General features: G+C 42.3%; 1 protein-coding gene across 3 annotated transcripts in view; it reads left to right on the top strand.

The window, feature by feature from the left end:
• Positions 1-3,882: 3,882 nt before the first annotated feature.
• Positions 3,883-21,325, top strand: part of FAR2 (fatty acyl-CoA reductase 2) — a 137,927-nt gene continuing 120,484 nt past the window's right edge. Inside the window, exon 1 of one of the 3 annotated variants that reach the window (XM_030479741.1) lies at positions 3,883-3,947. The gene's annotated coding sequence lies outside the window, so the exon portion shown is untranslated. Of the gene's footprint in view, positions 3,948-3,982; positions 4,630-21,325 lie in introns of those variants that run through there. The other 2 variants (XM_030479739.1, XM_030479740.1) reach the window with 2 other exon arrangements.

Below are 21,325 nucleotides of genomic sequence, written 5' to 3'. Positions count from 1 at the left end.
AGCTAACCTCAAAATAAGCAGTAATATTTCTCATGAGCTGGTCACAGATGTTCTATCCAGCCTTTTAAGACTTGACATGAGTACTAAACTGATTTTTGGTGTTCAACCAAGTGTGGGCACCATACAGTTACTGCCAGTGATGTTTATTTTAACAGCACTGAAGTTCTTCATCTATTAAAAGACATCAGCGTCACAGAATGGCTTTTAAGCTAATCAGCTGTTGTGCGATCATTTTTGCTGGCACAACTAAGATATACCACAGATAAACTGCAACTAGGCCAGTTACTTGACTATAAATTAATTTGTTAAGAAACTACATGCAGTTCATTTTGTTGTGTAAATGAGCAAATGAAGCACTTCACTCTTCCATTTAGATGAAACTATACCCCTGCTAGGATAGGATTCTTTCACTAATGGCCTGTGAGTGACTTGAGGTTTGTTGATAGGTATTTAAGTTATTATTCTGTTTAAGAGCTTCCTTGGTTTTGTGCTCCTAAGGCTTTGTTGATGTTCTCTTGAGGTCTCTAACTTTTTAATGATGTAAAGGTGTGTAAATTAAGTTCAAGGAAAAATTAGTTTCTTGGGTTTTTTTAGTTTTTTTTCCCCAAGGAAACAGTATGTACTGTTAAACCTGCCGAAGAGGTGCACTTCATTTGAATCCATAGGCTATTCGAAACAAAAATTTTCATGCTTAAATCATACTCTTGAATTTGGCATTGAAAGGGGGAAAGAACCACAAGTCCTCAACAGGTGATGTCTGTGCTTTGGTTTGTGTTGAAATGAGACGCTGACTATGTCAACAGGTTACAGTAAGACATCATTGCACCTGGTACAGATCTGCAATTGCAACAGAAAGATTATTGACTGATCTTGGAGGAACTAAGCTGCTCAACCTTCCCTAATTTCTGTGAAGCGATTGTAAAGTTCCTTAGTTCATCATGCATAAAAGATGAGGGGTTTTGCACTGAGGCTAGTCTGTCCCAAAGATACTCAGTTATGTATGTCAAACATTTAATTCTCCTCCTGATCTTCTGCCCCTCAGTAACCCATTAGACATAGAGTGAGGGCACATTGTCAAAGGAAGTGAAGGACGTGCTGTTCCAGTTCTTCCAATACTAGCTTCATGGACACTTATCAGGCAGCCTCCCTTAAGCAGTTTTGCATCAAATAATTTAATAGTAGTTTGATGTAAAATTTACCTTTCTTACTTTTACTTCTTCCTTATAGTGCTTTAGACAGAAGCTCAGGTGCTTGCAATCTCTAGTAAGCTTGGTTTCAAACTCATGCCTCATCCCTCTGATATGCACTGAAGTCCCAGGCTTGCAACAGCTCTTTCTCCAGCTCAGTGACTGCAATGAATGATGGAATTAAGAGGGTTACTCAAGAAAGAACAGTAAAGGCTAATCTCTCTCTTTAATTTTCCCTGAGGGCAGAGTACCCATGAGAGTTTACATATTTTACTCCTTTTAAGCATTTGTGATATACTACTATAATTAGCTGAAAGGCATTTTTTTCAGGCAAGCCTCTAGATTTCCCCCAGCCCTTGACATATTTTAGAGCTGGATTACTACCTCTAGTTCATGAGTTCAAAGGGTAGCCTTCTCAGGTTGGCACTGTTATAATGATTCTTTCTTGTTTCTTTATCTCCTCAACCAAATTATCCCCTTGACTGTTTTCTAGAGATTTCTAGGAAGCTGTCATGTACTGTCTCTGACACGCTACCTGTTTAATGTCCTAATTGGCTCTTTGTTGGGAACTGTTCTTCAAGCCTGCCTGCTTTTTCGAAACTTCACAAAGGGATTTCAATAGGTTTGTAGATGTGAATGTATTTTGTCTCCTATGCAATGTCTCCTGAAAGAGTTCCTGCAAGAACTGATGTTACCAAGCTGTCTAGAAAGATAATGCTAGCAATAGTTCTCTCTCATTCTGTGCTTCCCAGAAACTTCCCTTCTGGTTACTTTCCAGACTGCGAAATCATGGTCTTTGAAGAAAGCCACCCCTGCCTGCCTATTCTATTAATTCACATCTTTGTCTGCTTGTTCCCCATTTTGGTACCAAGTACTCGCCTTCAGCTGGCAGTTCAGGCATGACTTTTTCAGTTTAGACAGAGGCCTGGCCAGTCTGTCAAGGCAGATGTTTATGTTAAAGAATTGCACCTGAGATGTAGGCAACCAAACCCCTGTTTACTCAGAATTATCCCAGCAACCATCAGTCACTCTCTGCAAACAGCAGAGACTTGCTCGGGTAAGAACTACTTCCTGTAGTTTCTTTCTGTGCAAGTTCCCTCCTGCTACATTTCTAATGAATGAACCTGAAACTGCTTTGCTAGAATCATAGAATCATTTAGGTTGGAAAAGACCCTTAGGATCATTGAGCCCAACTGTAAAAGAAGTTGTAGGTTGTTTTTCCTTGTAAAGGAAAAAATTAAATTGAAGCCAGAGCTTCCACTCTCCTGTTGAGTGCTTCAATCCATTGAGATAACATTGAGTTATTTGTGAAGGCACCAGCCTTTCCTCCACCTATATAAGAAGTGATGAAGTCAATGTACTCCACATCCCAGCCCTTTATGTGGAATTCCCTGAACAGCTCTATCTGACTCTACACATATAACTACTCCAACTCTGCAGGTGTAGTGTGGAGTGTGGTTAACATCATAGCACAAGAGGAATGGTTTTAAACTGAAAGAGGGTAGATTTAGATTAGACATTACAAATAAATTCTTCACTATGAGGGTGATGAGGCCCTGGCACAGGTTGCCAGAGAAGCTGTGGCTGCCCCATCCCTGGCAGTGTTCAAGGCGAGGTTGGATGGGGCTTTGAGCAACCTGGTCTAGTGGAAGGTGTAGGCAGGGAGTTGGAACTGGATGAGCTTTAAGGTCCCTTCAAACTCAAACCATTCTATGATTATATGATTCTATGATCTTTTGTCCTGGGCAGTTTTGACTTTTATGGTCCACATTGGTCTTACAGCCCTACACCCAGGTGTCACATTAAGGGTAGTGGGATGTGTACTGTAAGGACACTAGCCAGAATGAGATGAAAATGTGAAGGCTCTTGAGGCCACCTAATCTTAAGCTTTAACTATTAGTGCCCAGATGTGCAAACAGACATACATACAGGGAACTCTCATGTAGAAATGGCAGGCACTTGTAGCCTTTAAGCTTCTCAAGAAAGGAACTAGAGGCTGGAGAACCACAACTATGGGTGTAGCACTTGATCCCTTTGTGTATGGAGTTCTGCTGACAGCTCTGATACTGATTCAGTCATCAGTGGGCATCTTACCCAATCTCTCTGGGGCTGGCTTTTTTTCAGTGCTAATAAACTGAAGACAGTAATTAGATAAACACAACCTTGTAAAATTAATGCTTGTGCATACTGTTAGTGTACTAAGAGGATATGAAAGCGTCACGTCTTGCTGATTCTCATGTTGGGTTGAAAAGATTTTTCTAAGGGTGTATCTTCTACAGCCAAAGTGAGAAAATTAGTATTTGTAGCAAAGGTAGATATTTGTAGCTGAGTAGGTCTGCTGCATGCCTCGCTTTTTTCCTAATGCTTGTAAGGCAAATTATGTAATTAGCTTAACATGCCGGTTTTATAGCTCCGTTTCTGTGAACAGCATTCTCCCTGACCATTCTAAACACGGAGGTAAAATTCTGGTTTAAGCTGGAGGGGAGGTGTAATAACCTTGGAGGACACCCGGGGGACCACTTGCCTTGCCCTGCCCCTTCTTCTTGGGTTTAGAAGGCTCTCGGTCCGTCCGCCGTTCCCCCCCTCCCTTTCGCCTCCCGAACACGGGCAGGGGCTGCAGCCCAGCTTTGCTCCGCAGCCCCCGACTCTCCGCGGCAGGCAGCGGGGGGAGGCCGAGGGCAAAAGCTCGGGGAGAGGCGCTGAGGAGTCGCCTCAGGAGCGCGGAGGCGGCCGCGCCGGTGGAGCAGCCCCGGCACCCCGGTAAGGAGGGGAGCCCGCCGGGAGGAAGGGAGCTTTTTCTCGCCCGCTCCTCTGCCTTCCTCCGAGAGCTGCTGCGGCGGCGTGCGTGGGCACCCTGCGGCACGGGTAACGGACGCAGGCTGCGCAGGGAGCGAGCAGCGAAACGTGGCTTTGCCACGCTGGGCGATGCCGGCAGCGGCGGGGATCGGGCGAGAAGGGGCGGCCTGAGGCGGAGTTGGGGGACGATACACGGGTCCGAGTGCTGCCGGGGGCTGGGGGAAAGCGGCCGCCCCGGTGTGCCTGGCGTGCCGAGCGGCTCCCGCTGCAGAGACATGCTGCTTACCATGTAGCGGGGTCCCAGCCGCACGGCAGCGGAGTGGGGCCGGGCAGAGCGGAGGAGACGAGCCGGTCCGCATCCCCGGGCAGGCAGCCGCCTTCCTTCTCCGGTCCGCGCGGCCACAGCCGCTCGGTGCGAGAGGCAGCAGAGGGGAAGGCAGAGCAGAGGCGCTGCTCCTCCCTCCCCCGGCCGGATATATAGTAGCAGACCCACAGGAGGAGGAGAGAGGTTTGTAATATTTTTTTTTCCTTTCTTTTCCGTTTATTTTTTCCTTCTCCTTTTCTTTGCTGGGAGTTGCTTGTGTGCTAGGGAAGGTGGGGGCAGCGGTTTGGAGACAGGAATTGGCCGGAAAAGCGGTAACTGAAGGTAACAACCCGCCGAGGGGCATAGGGGAAAACAAGGGGGGAGAGAGGAGGAAGAGAAGGAGGCGCCGCTGTGGAGGATGATGCCCAGCAGGGGAGGAATAGGGGAGCGGGCGGTGGGGCCGGGCCGGCTGCGGCGGTGGCGGGAGGCTCCGCCGGGGCCGGGCCGAGCCGGGTCGTGCCGGCCAGGTACCGCGATCTGGGGGCAAAGCGGGGCAGCGGCGAGCCGTCCGTGGAGCGGGGCCGGGCCAGACCCCCTGGCGCTGGGCGGTGCCCCGAGAGCGGCGGCCCTAGCCCAGCCGGCGCTTCGGTGTCTGCTTGGGGGAGTTGTAGGTGCGGTGCAACCCTATGAATGAGGAAGGGATGTGGGGAGCGGCTCCTGCGCCCTTTCACCGCGGGGCTTGCTCCGGGTAAGGGTACTCTTCAGCGCGATGCTATAAAATAGAACTAAAAATCTGATAAATTTTTAGGGGAGGCTTGGCTTTTTTTTCCCCTACTGTTAGGCCCATACATCTTTATTTTCATTTAAGAAGTGTAGTATTAGACAGCAGTAGAGTTCTGATGGTGTAAGGAGGGCTCCTTATTCCGAGCCTTGGTGCTGTTTTCTGTCACTTGATTGGGAAATTACTGGGTACCCCTGCTGCCCACGTAGCACCGCAAAGATTTAACCCAAAATTTGTTACAGGGTCCTGTGAGGATATCCTTGGTTTTCTAGAAACTAGAATCACGTGACCTTGTCTTGTCTTACCCAGTCCTTTACAGTAATGTTGTTACTCGGAACAATTTGCTTTTACATGTTTGCCTCGGAGCCTTTTAAGGGCATAACTAGGGAGATCAATAACTAATGACAGACTATTATCTTGCAGTGGGGCAGGGAAACTAAATGGGAGTCGCTTTACCCACAAATATTGTGCGATAAATTCAGTCAAAAGACTAGTTTTGCATCTTTGTTTAGACTGAGATTTTGCTATCTGTGAAGGTCATTACTAGGCTAGAAAAAATGTGCTCCAAAATCCATACCTGCTCTAATCCTGGCTCAATTGAATTTATTTTAAAATAAGTGTAATTCTGACCTATTAGGTGATCCTAAAATGTGTAATAAAATGCATGGCCTTTTAATACCACCGCCAATATATTGTTCTGGCACATTACTTTAGAGTGTAGCTTTCTTCATGTACTGGCATTCTGGGAACGTTTATTTCCACTTGATAAGAAGCTGGTGGCAATTCAGAGATCTGCTGCTGGAGTTGTTTTCTTTTGCACCTACTGTGTCAAAAGCATCATCATTTCCTGTTTACCTATAATGTTCTTGAATAGGAAAGTGCAAGTTCTGTACTCGTCTTTAAAGTAAGCACATAGTTTAAAAAATTACACTGGTGGTCGCTCTAGAGAAGTTGTCCCTGTTACAACATAGTGGTTTACACTCCAGATGTATTGTGTTCTCTCCCTCTGATAAACTATAGTTTTGTAGAAACAAGTTTTTGAAACATTTCCTCTGTGTTTCAGAGTGTTTGTCTAAGTTAAAGTCACAATAAACTTCAGTACATGAGTAATGAGAATAGAAAATTGGGTGGGGACAGGGACGGGAAGAGGTGCACTCACTCAAAGGTATCTGAATTAAACATGAAGCAATAGCAGATTTAGGCCAGCCTTTTACTATATTTAGAGGATGTTTGAGGATGCATCTGATACTGTAACAAAGCTGCAAATTCCTCAGTTCTGCCAATTTGGGTTTCAATTCTAATTCCTCTTAAGGCTTGTTTAAATTAGTGGTGGGGAAATGTAGTTTTATAACATCTGGAAGACCATGTAAGAAAAGCCTGATTATGTAAAACTCATAGTGTGTCAGCTGGTCAAAAAAAGAAGGATCTGGAGACAGACTGCCAGAAAAGTAGTAGGAGGTGGCCTATTAACAGAGACACAAAGTTTGAGCTCTGTTATGAAGCCAGCTTTGATAAACTTCTCGTGCTTTCCCCAAAGTCAGTTCAGATCTGACAGACCTGGACCTCAGGGGTTGGATGGAAAGGTGGGGGTGTTGACAGGGAGACATGGTAATGACAGGGCAGAAGAATTGTGGCAGAGAATATGGGTAATATGACCAAAGGCACAGAGAATGCCATTTGGTCTCCATGGTACGGTAGAGGAACACGAACGAGTGTCTCATGTCTTCAGAAATCTCTCTTATACAGATGACTTCAAGTCCTGTGGCAGAGTGCAGATCCTTGTTCCAAGGGGGCAGTCAGCAGCATTAGACTGTCACTGTAAGAAACACTTTTCAATTTTTTTCCTTACATTCCACCTAGGAAGCTCCTAATTCTGAGCAATTTGCCTTTTTTTTTTTTTTTGCCCCCAATGACAAGTAGTTTTGATCTATACAAGGGGCAGATCATGTAAATGAGGGTATAGGGAAGGAGGAAAAGAATACAGGTTTTGAAATGGGAAAGGGAGGAGAGACCCCCTTTTGTGTGTGTGATAACCACAGATTTGAGTGGTTCATAGAAGCTGAAAGGCAGTGGATAGTAACTCTATGGGGTTGGGGAACTGATGAGATATTGTTTGATTTTGCGGTGTTTGTAGGAAAATGTTGGGGATAGTTGCTGCAGAAGATAATGTAGGCATTGCTCTGTAACTGCATTATTATCCCATAATTACTATCAAAAATACAGCATTCTTATTCCCTAAGGGTCATGCGTCCATAAAGGAGGCTAAAGAAATGGAAGTTTGAGTATTTAAATGCTGTCCAATGAGATTAAAATTATCTAAGTTATTAGCACTAGGTCATGGAAAGAGTTGGACATTTCCAAACGTACCTAGAAATAAGTACCATCTCTAGCACATTCACTTCCCTGGCTCAACAAGCTGTCGCACAAAGGCAGTCCTTGTCGAGGAGCTGTTCACCTGTATAGATGTGAAGCTGTGCTGAAGCTAACCGCAACTGGCAGCTCATGCAAGGCAGAGGGTGTGGTTGAGCAGTCATTTTAATTTGCCATAAATGTATGTTCCTGCCAAAGGGTCAGCCTGCCCGACTCACCTCTGGCTACGCATTCCTGATCTTTCACTTGCGCTGGTACTATCACGCATGGCCAAATGCAAATCTGCTCCTGTTGTTGCTGTTGGCCTGGTTTTCAGTTGGATGAGTTCCTGGGTCTGACTCAATGCATGACTAAAATGCACTGAGGAGTCAGCAGAGACCTGCACTTGGGGGAAGAGCAAGCCGATCCTTGCCACACTCGGTAAGAGTCCCATTTGGACCAGATTAAAATGATGATGGACCTGCAGCCTAATGCCGTGCTAACACTTCTGCATGGCTTCCAGGTCTGGTTTGGCTTGTAGATGGCCAGTTTGGAGAGTGAGGAGAGGTACCTGTCTGTCTCCAGTCACCTGTGCAGACATACTCTTTAAAAGCCTGATAAACTGAGAGAAAGAGGCAACTTGAAGGACAAACAGTGGTTTTAAATACCTGTATTCTTGAAGGAGGTGAGACCTTACCCTGGCATGCTGAAAAATTACTTCCCTCTGCTCAGGATGTAGAGCTCTGAATTTAGGTTTGGGGTCAGTTCTACCGCTGACCTGATTTATACCCTCATCACCACTCCTGTTGCTTCTAAGCCTGCCTATCCTGTATTTAAATTGCTGCCTACTTCAGCTGCAGTCTCTCTTTTTTGCTCTGTGTTTGCACATGGCCTGTGCTGATAAAGTGCAGGTTTGTGGCATGAGTTCTTTGTTGCTATGATGATACTAACAACATCGATTTCTCAGCATGGGATGGTCATAGCCATAGGGGGCAGTCATGGGAGAACATTTCCCTGGCGTGCTCTCTCTTGCGTGGTCTCCTGGACTTGTGTGAATTGGTCCCTGCTGTGTAGTGCCACTGTGGGGTCACCATGCACTTCTAGTATTCTCAGTCCTCTTTGTATGCAGCCGTGTCTGGCAAAAGTTCATTTTCATTTATTATCGCAGCAAAGAGTGTGATGCTTTGTCTTTTATTATATTTTTCCGTTCAATTTTGAATGGTAAGCCTGTAACTTGGATTTACTTTCTTAACACCATCAGCGGTAGACATTTCATGGGGTTTTTGGTGGGTTTGTTTTTTGGGTTTTTTTAGATTCTCATCTAAATAGTGCTTTCAGGCTTTCTGTAGAAAATGTAGTTGTCTTTGGGTGATATAAAGTGTTAAAATTACAGCTAATTAGGTCTTCACAGAGTGAAATAATCAATAGTGGGATTTTGTGCGTAGGCATATAATTAATGTTCTACTGGTAATTATTGGAAACTGTAAATCCCTCTCCCTCAAATCTCTGGCTACGTTCATTTTTGTTAAAGCATGAGGCATACTGAAGGTTTGGCAAAAATGCCTGTAATTCAACTACAGTTGTGTTCAGTTCTAAGCTTGTATTAGCTGTCTTTTAAAAGAGTTGCTTGTATGTGTATTGCTCTTTGTGTGTACCTATGCTTACGCATTTTCAAGTGACTGGATATTGCACAGGGCTCTGTTCTTCTGCCCATGCTCACAGAAAAAAATACCTTGTGTCACGAAAATATGCTATTAACTCCAGTGTTTTCTCCTTCCTGGAAGTAATTGTGAATAAATTCCAGTAATTCCTGGAAGTAGTAACAGCTGTGCTTAGAAGAGATGTATACTATAGGTTTTCCTCATTTAATGTAATTTTTAACCCATTATGCCAATATCCATCACCTATATCTGCTTTGAGAAGTGGTAAGTTTTCCTGTGGGGTTAACAGAACAAGCACAAAACTTAATGACTGTATTGCATGCAAGAATGGCAGGACTAGTCACAAATCTGGATACTTACAATTTAGTTTCTAAAGCTGTCTTTCAGCCTTGCCTTATCCAATCCCAGATCCATAGTTTATTGCACCCAAAGGTGAGAGTCATTTTTACCATGAGGTATTCTCTGGAAACAAGTTTCCATAAGTTTCTGATTCCAGGTTCGAATGGCTTGTGTCCACCTTTATAGCAAACTCAGTTTTCACTACTGTTTCTGCAATGCTGCATAAAACTGGGGCCAGCTGGATTGACAGCTTCCTTTTTTTTGTTTTATTTTCCTGAAAGCAACCATAAATCTTGTTGATTGAAGGAAAGAAAGGTTCCCTGATTTCATTTAAAGAATGTGAATTTCATGTAAACAGTGTGCTCTAGATGGTTCAGGAGGGCCCTTTTCTTATTCAGGGGATGCTGAATATACTGTAGCGTCACAACCCTCTCTAGAATTCTCGTTTCCTTCACAAACTACCTTCATATTGTGAGTGAAATTATGACAATGCAAATCGATTGCAATTTTGTAAATAATGCCATAGATGAACATTAAGGAAAAGATTCTTACCAAGGTATACACTTACACTATTTAAAGAAGTGGAAATCAAGAGTGTTATGTTGACATTGAGTCAATTGGGCAGACCTGTTTTTGAGGAAAATCTGAAAAACAGATGCTACATAGAAAAGGTACAGGCCTGTTTCAGGAACATGATTCCTACAATACACCTTAGTAAATCCTAAGAGAGAGATTCTTAATTTATTCACAATTTGTGTGGGTATTAACAGAGCACAGGAGACTTCTAAAAGATTTTTTGAGATAGGTGTACCATGGAATTAACAATGGGCTATACAGATGGGTTCGATAGTAGCCAGAGGTGGTACCATTTAAAGATTCATTGGTGGTATATGAAATTGCCTGAGTCATCTTTATAGGTGACTCAAAATAGAGTTACAACTTATGTTAAGTAGTGGTGTGCTACAGCTGATGCAGCGTGCAGAAAACGACAGCCTGAAGCTAGCACTGATTCCTCATTAGTAGTGGCTCTTTGCTCCCTAAGCACAAACAAGAAGAATTTGGAGAGCGTTGTAGCTGCAGCAATCAGCACTGTTTTGACCAAACACACAGCACTCATTTGGAAATATACTTTTCTGTTACTGCTCTTGTCATATGAAATAATTCTTTTGCCTGCTCTCTCTGTTTTGAGATAGAGTGTGAATAATTGTGCCTCTCTGAGCTTTGCTCCCCATTGCAGAGTCACTCCATGACTAATGACACAAGGTTATTCCCCATTTGTGAAAGTTTGGTTGGTTATGCATGGTTGAAGCATCTGAGATGCCTCTTTCATCACTAAGGCCTTCAGAAACAAGAGCTACTGCTTTCAGCAGAGGTCTGTGCTGGAAGGCAGGTGTTTGTGCCTGGATTCAGCACTGGAGCATTTAGTGATGCTCACTCCTGGATACTGCTCTCTAGTGTGGTCAGAAGTAACGCATTCTGAAGCAACTCCTAGAAGCAAAGTGGTCATGATCTGTGATGAATAACCACAGTGCCAGACTGCTGAAACCAGGAGCTCTGCCCAACCTATTCCCGGTTGGGACCAGCAAACACAGAGGTGGTTTTGTGGCTCCTATCAGATGACCTCCTGGCTGGTTAGCCTGTGTTGATGGCTTTCATTTCGCTGGGCTTCAGCAGCGAGGCAGAAGCAGTTTGGAGGTGGAATGAAGAACAGGAGCACGTGAACTTTGTCAGTTCTATCCTGTCTTTGTGGGAGCCAGTAAGGTTGGCTGTTGCTGGTTTTCTTGAGGGAGGTGAGATAAAAAGAGAGGAACTGCTTTTTCTGCCAGTATCCTGCGGAGCTGCTAGGACAGCGGAGCCAGGGACTGCCACAAATCTTTTCAAAACCATCTGCTTTTACCACCTGTCATTGCTTATTCACAAACATGCCATCCTTTTGGGCATTAGCATTAAAAATCTTTCTCTTTAAGTATAAAAATAAGTTTCATCTGAAATTCTTCCATTATATGCCCATAGCTCAAGTAGGAGACTATAGAAGTACTCTGTTGTGAGGGAGAGGGGGAGAGACAGAGAGAAAAGGACTCGTGTGCCCAACGTAAACCACTTTCTGATGTTGTACGGGTTCATGGTGCTGTCAATGGGACTTATTTTTGTTATCAGGTAGCCTGAAATGGATGGCACGATTCTGTTTAAACCTCATTTTAAGGACAATTTTGAGGGTGAAATTTTGTTACAGAAGGAGCTCTTAGCAAAACTTCTGTGCATGCACTGACATATTCATTGCTTCTAGCTTTAAGTCAAGAGGAATGTCACAGTCCAGGACTGTTTCTGGATTTCCTTTGGCTATTGAATTGAATGTCATCCAACAACTCCTTTGTTGGATGAAACATTTTTGAAGACACTGAGACTGCTGGTCCCCAGGCCATTAATAAGACACCCAAACTCTCATGTATTCACATTTCTAAATTGAATGTGGCAGACAGAATTATACCTTTAGTTAACCCTTGCTTCATGTAGCTGCAACCTCACTGCTTTACTTCTGATCCTGCAGACTGCAAAGAAACAATTTGCTTGCTTTTAAGACAAGATATATGTTTATGCAGACCTGGAGCTCTGATAGCCATGTAGTCTAATATTGCATGCAATAAATTCCACTTTTTTCTTGTGACTGCAGCTGGAACTTCTCAGCCTAGCTCTGTACGTGCCCTATGATCCTTTCTCCAGTAATGTACATTATTGCTTTGATGTGGTTCTGCTTGTACTTCCCAATGGAGCCCTTCAGTTTGCCATCAGCAGGAAGAAGTGAAATCCTAGATCAGGACATTACAAGCATTGAATGACGCTGTCTTCTACCAGTGACCTCCTTCAAGCCCTCGTCGCTTCTATCTTTATTAGAATTAGATACTCCAGAGCAAACTGACTAAGCTCATATGCTTCTAGTATGTATGGAACAAAATATCAGTCATCCTCTCTGCGCTTTCTTTGTGCCTTTCTTTGCATCTGAAATAAACTTGATGACACTGTTGCAGACAGAAGATGGCAAGGAGCCATGGGGTACCAGGGTGTTTATGCCATGCTCTGTTGTATGTATGAAAACAACCATCAAATCTTGCACCTAGATGCAGTGGTCAGACCTGTCAACTCAATGGGAAACTTCGGGTGTTCTGCAGATAACCATAACACTGTCTAACTGTAGTTTTAATTTTTCTTTATTCTTATGTTTATGTTCAGTGGCTGCTGCCTTTTCCTGTGTGACCTCAAAGCAGCCTGTGAGTTTTTACTATACTTGAATTCAAGGTCTCAGGGCATCCTAAACAATATATTGATTTGATGGTAAATGTTGGATCTTGATGCATTTCTCATCCTGGTCCTGGAATGCTCCGTACATGAGCCCAGTATTCTTTTATGCTGAATACTTGTATTAAGCCATATACAACTGAGATCCAGGCAGTTGTTCATCTGCAGAGGGTAACACTGAATTCTTTACCAATCGAAAGCCTATTGCTTTGGCTAGCTCAGGGTTTTTCAAGAACTGATTAGGCACTGTTTACTGCACAGAGAATTTCCAGCAGGCAGGCCAGGGATCAGATGAAACTATATGTTTCCAAGATGGTGTGATTATATTCCATATTTAAAGATGAGGTCTCTGGACTTTACCAACAGAGTAATACTGTTGAACCAGCTACATATGCAAAACTAAGCTCTGACCTGACTTCAGGTCAATCACAGCATGCAGATGCCTTAGTTGCTCATACTACACCACTTAGAGGTGGGAGGGTTTTCTTTGTCAGGTTCCTCTCAGAAACCTTTTACCTGTTAATGTTATGTTTACTGCAGCTTTGGTTTTCAAGTAGCAGAAGTTTGTAATTCAATAGCCACCTTTCTGCTGGTGAATCATAAACAGGTTCAAGTTGCATTAATACTGAATACATTTCTGTTGTCTTTTCTGAAAGGCTAGATTTCCCTCAGATGAGAATAGTGACATACATATGAGGACAGGTTGCTTTTTAATGACTCTGCTTTGCTCTTGAAGTTAAATATGATTTTAAACTTCCAGTCTGAAAGATTATAGGCTGCCACATCTAACTATCAATATTTCACCTCCAAAATTGGATAGTCCTGTTGAAAAATAAAAAAATAATATGAAATGCCAGAGTTTCCATTGCTGACCATAGATTGCATCCTTGAAGATGGGGAAGTTCTTGTTTTTTGAAGCATCATAATCTGCATTTTATCAGAAACCCAGTGCTCTACTTATCACTAACACTTAATTTCCATGGCAACCTACGTAACTCTTGTTCTGTATAATGAAGTAAGGTGATCTGGAGCCCTTCATAGGAACTCATCTCTGATCTAAGGTTCATGTGTTCAAAATGTGAAAACAGTCACAATACTGTAAAAGTAAAGCTATCTTTCATTAAATGACAGGGTGCCTTCAAAGAGAGTATTTCTGTTATTTTCCACATACGCCTACACCTAATGTGACTAATGTGATTGTGACTGTGAGCCCTTAAAGTGCTATACAAATAAAAAGTGGAATTATAGAACTAGGTTTCATAGCATTCACTTGTATCTTGTTTTGTGGGTAACAAGAGTAAGCTAAATTTATTATGACTGATAGTTGGAAGTAATCAAGGAAATAACATTCTTTTTTCATGTGATGCATGGAAATCCTTTTATATATTTTTACTCTAAACATATATTTTTTTTCAGTGTGTTGTCTATATTTTCGCTCTAGAGTAGCATTGGCAGCATTTGGTACTTTGTTCCATGTAGCTCTGTATAAATATCACCCCATACTGCTGACTCATTTATAAAATAAAATGGGCACCTCCTTGTGCTCCTTTTCTTCTCTTTTTGTCTGTCTTTGAAATTCTTATCTGCTATGTGCAACCTTGTGTCCTGTCCATGCAAAATATAGAGCCCAAAATATCCTGTTTGGGATTCTTTAATCTCAAGTGCTCATAATTGCCAGCAGCAGCTTCCTTTAAGTTAATTATAGCATTTTCATGAGGGTGTCCCATAGGTAGTTTTTTTATTCTGTACAGCGCTGTGCAAAAATCTTACCAAACCCAAGCTTTCCACTTGCACCAATAGAGGTGTTTCATCTATTTGGCACTTGTTTTGAAGGTTCAGGAAGACTAAGAACAGGAAAATACATTAAGGATAACTATAATTCTGTGAGGAAAAGGCCATACTTCATTGCCTTATCTTTTTAAAATGCCATCTTTTCATAATTTATGGAAATTTACTTTTTCTTTAGAAAGCAAATTCTGAAAGAATCTGACTGAAAAAATAAGGTAAAATGCATCAACTTTCTGATTCCTTTCTTCTCCTATTAATAAGTTGTAAGCCTAAAACTGTAGAAGCCACTTTTTTGAGTGTTTCTCCATTGATTAAATCATCGCTTTAATGTATTGCAAATAAATATTTGGTGCAGGGTTAGCAAGGGTACATATGTTCTGATGTCTTATGATAAAAATAAAAATTAGATATCTCCACCAGGACTGCATGATATGACTACAAAATATGCTGGACCACTGGTGAAGTCATCTTTATCATCTTGAGAATGTTTTCCACCAGAAAATTATTTTATTGGTATAATAAGTCTTGCATCTGTGCTTTGTGTCTAGTCGTATGCTCATTGGAGATGTGCATTTTCCTTGTTAATAATGTGGCATTAGTACTTGAAAGCCAAAGGAAAATAGCAAAGGACATGACTGATAATCTGTGGTATAAGGAATGTGGAAATTAGGTAAATGTGGTAGATTTCAAATCAGATATAGAGGCCTGTCAATGCACCATATGCTGAATGAAGAGGAGCAACATAGTACTTTGCCCCTGTATTTCCCACTCCACTGTTAACAATGAAAATGAGATTAACACAGTAAAAATGCATTATATTACCACATATGGTAGGGAGTGGTGTTTAAAAACTCCATATGATGGAAATGGCTTGCCTTCTTTTGTTCTAACTTAGCACTGAGAGTTGGCAGCAGCACAATAGGGTTTGTCTGAAGACCCCTGGGAGCAGAGCCATAAGAGAACATTTGGGTCCTCTTTTTTTCTTGACTCTCAAGAAAGTAACGAGAAGTTTGCATCAGATCATCAGATTGTAGTTCCCTGGTAAATTCAGAGGAAAGGATAGGTAGCAGTCTTGCACTGAGCATTCAGGAAGGTAACCTGGCAGGTTTATCAAGAGATCAATGAGATCTCTAATATCAGTGAAGGGAACTCTTACTGGGTCTCCTTCCTTCCCTTGAAGGAGCCACATCTTAGCAGAATCCAAGCAGAATCTAGTAACTTTAGTCCAGTTAAGCAAGTTTAAGGTCATGTGTCAGAAAGGCGAGTTATTCTTTTTCTGGATTCCTTCAGTTATTTTGGAGATACTGTTAAGGGTAGGGTCAAAAGTTTTCTCTTTGTGCTGTGGGTATTTTTCAGCTCTCCGTTTTTCTCCCTTAATCAGTATTTAGAGGCCTAGTGCTCTGAGATTTGGATTCTCTTCTTTTAAAATATATATCACTGGCTACTTGTGAGAAGTGCCGTTTGCTAGATGGCTGCTCATTCAGATCAGGGTGTAGAGCACTTTCCTATTTCATAAGGGCAAGGTGAGGATTAAATACTGTGTTCTCAGAGGCCAAGCAGTGTGGAATTGAGCTTACAAATATGATTTTGTACAAAAGCAAAGTTTGCCTAGGAGAACATAATTAAGCAGTGCTGCTCAGGAAACAGAGTATTTTACTCTTCAGAACTACTTAGAAAAACTGGTTATAGTCAAATCCATCAGGTTCGATGGGATTTATGCAAGGATGCTGCAATTGCAGTTCTGTTTTCTATGAAAAAAAAGGTGGCATAGAGTTCCCGGGACACTAAGGAAAGGCTATCATTACACCCATCTCAAAGAAGAATAAAAAGGAGAGTTCAGGGAATATAGGTCAGTCAGCCTTACCACAATCCCTGGAAATATTGTGTATCATGCCTCAGGGAATTTGTTTCCAAATGTGAGAAGGATGAGAAGTTATTCAAGAACAGTGGCCCAGATGTACCAAGGGCAAGTCATACTTGACCAACTTGAGTGCCTTTTGCAATTATATGACTAACTATTTAGATGTGGGGACGTTAGTGGATATAGTATTTGCTGACTTTGACTTCAGTGAGGCTTTTGTTATCATCTCTCATTGAAGAAGCTGTGGAAGTATGAGCTGGGAGGAATGGATTGTTAGATGGATATCCGGGTTCAAAGGATAGTCTTCAATAGCTCAGTGTTTCATTAGAGACACATAACAAGTGGACTGTGAGGTGGTGAGCTGGTGATGTTACATCTCTGTTAGTTACCTAGATGATGAAACAGTGCACCCTGAGAAAAGTCATAGATCCCATTAAACTGGCAGGATTGAGAGTTTAATACACAAAATAGTAGAAATTCAATTCAGCTGGACTTGAGAAATCTGATCTGTGAGCCAACAGAAACCTCATGAAGTTCAGTAAGAGCAATTGTGAAGTTCTGTGCCTATGCAGATTAACACTGTGCAACAGTACAGGCTGAGAAGGAACTGGCTGAACAGAACATCTGTGGGAAGGCAGTGGGATATTATGGTTGCTGCCAAATTGAAAATGAGCCAGTGATACATTTTCATTGCAAATAAGGCAAATGCATTGTGGTCTAAATTAAAAGTATGGCCAGCAGATCAGGGGAAGTTATTATCCTCCTCAGCACTGTTCAGTACTGAGCTTCTCCGCTCAGTTTTGAGGTTCCTCAGATGAAAAGGACACTGTTTGAAAAATGAGGAGAGGTTGCAACAGAGGACTACTAAGGTGATTTGAGCCACGGACCCGTAAGCGATGAGGAAATGCTGGGGGAGTTGGGCTTCTTTAGTCCGGCCGAAAAGAGACTAAAGGGCAATCTCTCTGGGTTTCATACCGATATGGCTATACAGTGATACCATAGTGATATGGGTATATCATTGTGAGGGTGGTGAGGCCCTGGCACAGGTTGCCCAGAGAAGCTGTGGCTGCCCCATCCCTGGCAGTGTTCAAGGCAAGGTTGGATGGGGCTTGGAGCAACCTGCTCTAGTGGAAGGTGTCCTTGCCCATGACAGGGAGTTGGAACTAGATGAGCTTTAAGGTCCCTTCCAACCCAAACCATTCTCTGATTCTATGAATCTCACAGAAGTCTGTAACTGCTTGAAGAGGAGTTACAATGACTAAGTGGAGTGGAGATGAGCTCTTCTTAGTGGCAGATTGTAAAAACAAGGGGCAGCTGTCACAGGTTGTAGCTTGAGAAGTTCAGACTGGCCATTAGGGAAAAGGTTTTTAACTAAAGCAGTGCAAGACTTTTAACATCACCCAGAAAGGTGCTGGAGTCTGTCTTTGGAGGTTTTCAAGACTCAGCTGGACCAAGCTGTGGATGACCTAATCTAGCATTGGTGACAGTCCCTCTTTAAGCAGAGGGTTGAACTGGTGATCTGCAGAGGTCCCTTCCAACCAGCTTTTCTGTGGTTCTAATGTCAAAGAAGTTAGAGTCTGCCCAGGACAGCAGGATTATGCAATGTGGAGGGAGAATTTTGTGAGGTGGTGACATTTCTGTATCTACAATGGTGGATCTGCGATGGTGGGCAATGGAAGCCCCTCTTCTAGAAAGATTTCCTCCCTACCATCAGCTCGAATTGTATCCATGTGCAAGTAATCTTTAACTCTAGGTGATATTATGTGGTTTTATATTACTTAGCCATTTTTAAATTTTCTGCTCTTTTGACATGCCTTTGGGAAAACCACAATGTTCGCCTGACCATAGGAGTACAAGTAATTTGTATTGCAGTTGAATTAAGATTGTTTATTAAGAATTACGTATATTTTAGCCATTCCTTCTCTTTCTAGGTGTGGTAGCAGCTGTAGAAATGTGTAGAAATCTGTTGTTCAAAGTAATTTGTCAAAACTAAGAGACATGAGACAAATCAGCCATCAGGATCATCACAAGTCTGTTTTCACAGATCAGTGTGGATGATTGTTTATTTTCAGTTGAGTTGATTCCTCCTTTTAAATCTGACTGCGATTGTGATCGCTGCAAGATATAATTGAAGAAGCCAACTCATGGAAAGGGGAAAAAATAGTCAACTCTAAGCCAGGATAATTGGGAGTATGATTTTATCAGTAATCCAAAGTAGGAGTGGAGACAGACAGAATGGGGTCAACCTTTGCACAAGAAAGAACAAAACACCCAAAGCCCCAGTTCCCCACATACACAGCCAAAGTCCCATGGCCACAAGCCTGTAGGTGGGTATATCACAGAGTGTGCCCTGGGCACCAGCCCTCCCTTGGGGCTGGCAAGGAAAAGGTATTGCAGTCGTATGTTGGTCATTCTTGGTGGTTTATCTGACTCCCAGATTGACACCAGTGACAGCTGCATCAGGGGTAGGGCCATGCAAATGTGGCTATATCACTTCAGGGCTGATACCAGTCCCAAACCAGTTTTATTTCTTTCACTTAATGCCTGAGCCAAGAAACCCTGCAGACCTGAGGTTCCTGGGAGTCAAACCAGTTTAAGGGATACCAGATCTCATTTAGGTTGCTCATGATTACATAGAGAACAGGAAAAAACAAAACATTTTATGTTCTGAATCCAGGAAGAATCAGTTTGGGAAAGCCTGGATTTAAACTCTTGGCTTCAGTTGATGTAAGCTGATTCAAGAAACAACACTCAAGTAACTAAAACAAACAAAACCTTACTTAATGTGGGGTTATGGTCTTTCATTTCCTTGTTCAGTGTGTTTCTGTGAAACACTTTTCCAAACCATGCTTATGTGATTAAAATAGGCATTGATATTGATTTACTGTACCCTTTTCTGCTAGAGTGCTATGCCAAAAAAATAATGATATGTAGAAATAATGCTCTGAGTAGATGTGGATTTCCTTCCTATGGTTGATATTGCTATAGCAACACTTCCCTCCAAACCATGACTGTAGTTATGAAAGTTGCCATTGGTCTTTTATGATGGTAAGTTGATCTGTATTTAGCAATGAACGCCCTAATGTCAAATGAAATAAATACTTGCTTTTCCTATTCATCCCCCACCAAACCTTGATTTTAATTTCAACAAAGCAATTTTATTTTTAGGTAATTTCCTGTGTCATTTTTTCAGGAAGTTGTTGCTAGACATGGGCACGGATTTTCACTCTTGGGTTTTACTGTGTTTGTTGTAGGTTAGTTTAAGCATCAGCATTCACTGTGGCAGTTTTACTGGAAAGATTCTTGGTAGGAATGTCTCTGCCTCTGCTGGATAAATTTTCACAAGAGGATAATTAGGACCAAGTCTAGGTCTCTGAGGAGACAAATATGAAAAAAGGAAATGATTTACATGTGGAATTTACATGAGGAAAATATATTTCAAAGGGAATATGTTACTGACAAACATTTCTTGTGTAAACTTAAATACTTAAATCTCATTATTCATGTGATGTGTATGTTCCTTTTTTTTTTTTTTTTTTTTTTTTTTTAATTCGAGAAGTAGAGGCAGCAGCCAGGGAGCAACTATATGCACAAGAGCTTTCTAAACAGAGAGTGTGGGAAGCAAATCAGCACCAAGAGATTAGATTTGTTCTGGTGATCTTCACTAGGGCTTCCAGATCTTCTTATTTAGGCCTGGGCAGTGATAACTTTGCTGAGAAATGTCTGTTTTCTTGTGGGCTTCAGTATTGCAGTGGCAATACAAATAGTGTAGTGAAACAACCCTTTCTGAGGACTGCATTACTAAGCTATCCATTTCAGATAAACCATGCTGCAGAGGCATGCTGGCTGCCATGTGTGCTAACTCATTGCAGTGCCATGCTGATGCACCTCTCCAACCTCTGGGGCCATTGCTAGCCCAAAACTGCTTTGCAGCTTTCCCCTGCAGTCTGAGCCAAGAGCTTTCTGCCAGCTGGGAAGTTTCCATACTACAAGGCATGAGAACAGAGGGGATAAGGGGCAAAAGGCAGATCAACAGCTGTTTTTATTGACCCACATGTTGTCAGCATTTAGTGGGGACTAGTAAATTCAGCCAGCAAAATTTGGGCTCTTCCATGCTGTGGTTTAGGTTCTGGGGGCTGTAATATCTTGGCTTGGTGCTTGGCACCACATCCAGGCAAGTCTCTTTGCAGTAAGTCAGAGCTGGAAGCAGCTCAGTCACTTCAGCAAGCATCAGCCTGCATAGGGCTGGGATGGCTACTTCAGCTGTGCTGCCTCTCCTGCTGTTTGGATAACTCCACTATTGTCCCTAATATGCCTTTTACCTATCACCTTGAGTATGCTGCCTAAAAGTGAACAGTATCTAACTGGTGCCAGCAAATACAAATCTCATTGTTTAGACTACGTGCATAAACCCCCAGCTCCTAGAAATTAGAATATAAGAACCTAAGTCTCACTAAACCCCGTACCTTATGCAAGAGCATTTATGAAATGAACTTAAAAAATACAGAGTGACAGCAGCTAAGGTAAGACTGCAATAGCATGTAATCACAATTTCACCTAGAAGCTGAGGAGCTATTGTTATGAAAACAAAAGCATAAACCTATCTAAGTTCCTTGGATATGATCTGCTGTTTCTTCAACCTCTGAGTGGCCCAGATGGTGCAAACCCAAGCAGGGTTTACAGTCATGAATGATAGGCATGTAGCTTTGAAATAAATTGTAATTTTACCTGGATTTCTTGCTCCTGTTTGTCTTGCAATATATGGCTTCTTAAAATTCCACTTTGTGCTTAGACTTTGGACTGGGATTTGTTAGGAAGATTCAAGGCTCTTAAGCTGTGATGTGGATACAGTTTACTGAAGGACCTTTGCCCACATAGTATACGTAAGAGGAAGTGTTCCTAGGCCTCTTGTACAGAAGTAGCACTGTTAATATGATCCTACCCCTTCTCTTTCTTTTCAGTGAG

Source organism: Strigops habroptila, chromosome 3, assembly GCF_004027225.2.
Source record: "Strigops habroptila isolate Jane chromosome 3, bStrHab1.2.pri, whole genome shotgun sequence".
Lineage (NCBI taxonomy): Eukaryota > Metazoa > Chordata > Aves > Psittaciformes > Psittacidae > Strigops > Strigops habroptila.
Note: the sequence above shows the minus strand (reverse complement) of the source record. Positions and strands in the feature narration are given on the sequence as shown.